The following is a 3,100-nucleotide window of genomic DNA, read 5'->3' on the forward strand; positions in this document are numbered from 1 at the left end:
TCCACCCATCCCCCCCCGGCCCCTCCCCCCATCCCCCCCGGCCCCTCCCCCCGGCCCCTCCCCCCATCCCCCCCATCCCCCCGGCCCCTCCCCCATCCCCCCGGCCCCTCCCCCAACCCCCCCCGGCCCCTCCCCCCATCCCGCCCGGCCCCTCCCCCCATCCCCCCCGGCCCCTCCCCCCACTCCCCCCGGCCCCTCCCCACCACTACTCCCCCCAGCCCCATTCCCCCCAGCCCCTCCCCCTATCACCGCGGCCCCGCCCCATCCGCCGCCCCCGCCCACCCATCATCGCGGCCCCGCCTACAGCAGCCACACGAACCAACCAGCAGCCGCCGGGCCACGCAAGCGCCACACCTGTGTGACGTCACGCAGGTGAGTTATCTGTTTTTCTTTGACATCTGGTCGAGGCAAGTCGCCCGCCCTCCACTTCCCTTCCGCTTGCCAAACGTGGGAGCCCTCTGGCGCAGCGGCCCTGAACCTGGGGCAGGGGGAGATGCCCTTTGTGGGTGTAGCGAGACACGGACACACTTTTTTTTTCGAAGGCAAATAATCGAAAACACAAATTAGGGGCCGTCCATAAATGACGTCACGCGATTTTGGACGATTTTTGACCCCCCCCCCTCGTCACACGGCGTCACAAAAAGTCAGACCCCCCCCCCTCAAATATGACGTCAGAAAGCTCTGCCCCCCCCCAAAAAAAACTATTTCCATTTTGAAAATAAAACATGCTTCAAATCGCTTTAAACTATTGTCATTGTAGTGCGTATTTAATGTGGCGCTGCACTCTGATGCTGTATGAGAAAACATTTATTAAAACGTCTATTTAATTAAGTAGAACGTGTTGTCTATATTTAATTAAAGTTGCGCATTTTGATATGGCGTCACATATGTCAGCCCTCCCCCCCCTCGTCACACATCGTCACAAATATCTGACCCCCCCCCCTCCCTAGATACGTGACGTCATTTATGGACGACCCCTTAAGCACGGCCACGTCAGTTACAACTTACATTGTTCCATCAAACCCCTGTGTACGATAATGGAACATCTGGGTCCGTTTGAAACGTTCAGGCTGTGCCTGGCCTACGATCGATCCTGGGTGCAAACCACGGCTGGATTGTGAGGAGCTCACAGATCCTTGAAAGATCTGGACGCAATATTACGAATCTTTGTCTCTTTGAGTTAGTATGAGTGTGTGAGAGAGTGTGTGTGAACGTGTGTGCATGTGTTGGCGGTGGTGTAGCGGTTAGCGCTACACTGCGCGATGAACCCGGCGACCCGGGTTCGATTCCCGCTCACGGCCAACACCAGTGACGATTATCTGAACCGGTCCCGGGCCTCCCCTAGGTCGACTCAGCCTCAAATGAGTACCTGGTGCAGTCTGTAAACATCGCCACTGGGGAGACAAAGGTGGCCGGGCGTGGCGCTGGCCACCCACCCCCTCGTGCACCATTCCGGCCTTTATAGTTTGCTAACAGCACTTGCCCCTACAGTCTGTTCAGGCTATACGGGGGATCTTTGTCTTTGCATGTGTTGGCAACACAGGTGGTGCATCTGCCATCCCAGTCAACCCATGGCACCTGGGTCTGTCCTGCCAGCGAGCCATCTACACTTCATGCGACGGGCTCAAAGTGTACCTAGCCTGGCACAATCACCGTGGTGACGAGAGGCTGTCACTCCTTTGTCGGGAGCTGGAGCGGAGCGGTATTACCAGGATCATTCTGGCATACGGAACTGGTTCTGGCACCAGTCATCACGAGGGGGTGGACAGTCCTCCACTCGTGGCAGGAAACCGTCAGACAGGGAGTGGCTCTCCTTCTGAACTAAATGACAGGGGGGCGTGGGGGCTTGGTGGTGAGATACAGGAAGCCGCGAGTCCCAGGCTACCGTGGGCTCGCCTCCCCATCAACAGGAGGCGAAGGACGGTGGTGGGGGTGGTGACTCACACAATAACCAAAGATGAACATCAGTGGAGGGACGCAGGCGAGGCTGATGAGTCAGATGGCCTTCGAATGACCTCCCGTCACAGGTGCTTGCTACAGCGGCACTTCGGGATAAAATCGCCCCGTTAGGTGACTTTTAATGCCCGAGTGGATCATGGCACGGAAGACGTGGGGCCCGGAGTGATTGAATCAGCTCAATGACGGTAGTAGGAGGGCTGCGAGACTTCTGCTGCGTGGCCCATGGGCTTGTCATCACCAGCACGCTGTTCCGGTATCGAAAGTGCATCGTCACCGGGTCACAAGAGAGATAAATCAGTGGCACGGAGACCTTTACAACGTATAACGACGCATTGCCCCAACCACAAACACGCAGGAGACATCGCGGCGGGTGAAGCTAGTGCTGGGCCTGTAGCATATGTTGTAATAATGGGGCCCTAAATAAAAAAAAACTAATATTAAACACACACATTTTAACTTGCATAGTAAATTGTATTTTTTCATTTGCTATACAGCCCGGTAATACGACAAATCGCTAACCTTGAACACCCAGTCGTTCATAAAAGTTGAAGGCGGTATAGTACTATGGTAATAGAGCAAGTGCAGAATCACTGAACCGGAATTGATTGCTTGAAAGTGCAGGGCCTGTAGCATATGTAGCTACTTGTGCTACTAGGCTAATCCGGCACTGTACCCGCCCCCCTACTGTGAAAGAGCTTCATCGCTCATCGGATTCCTCCAGGATTAAACATTCTGAGACGCACACGGAGGTGAAACACTCCACTCTCGTTCACTCAGAGACAAATGTCTCTCCCGACAGACTGTGGGGTCACGTGCCCTTGGGAGCGAGCGGCGAGCGCCTACGAAGGCCCGGCGCTGTGGGGCACACCACGTGCTGGCTGGCCAGCATCGCGCCGGGCCGCCTTTGTCTCCCCAGTGGCGACGTTTCCTGCACATCGCACCGCATAGGAGACATCACGGCGGCATGATGGCGATGGACTCCCCCCACAGGGTCTCCTGACGCGGTGATCTGGCTTGACCTCCTCAATGTGAAATTGTCGTCGAAGCCTCCTGCATGGACACGAGCGGCAGCCCGTACGACAACACGACGCTGCCAGTCGGGTTCCCACGTAACTCCCCGGCGACAGCACGACCCCGAGCG

The sequence above is a fragment of the Petromyzon marinus genome, chromosome 50 (genome assembly GCF_048934315.1).
Source record: "Petromyzon marinus isolate PM22_M1 ecotype Great Lakes invasive population chromosome 50, UKy_Petmar_22M1.pri1.0, whole genome shotgun sequence".
Taxonomy (NCBI): domain Eukaryota; kingdom Metazoa; phylum Chordata; class Hyperoartia; order Petromyzontiformes; family Petromyzontidae; genus Petromyzon; species Petromyzon marinus.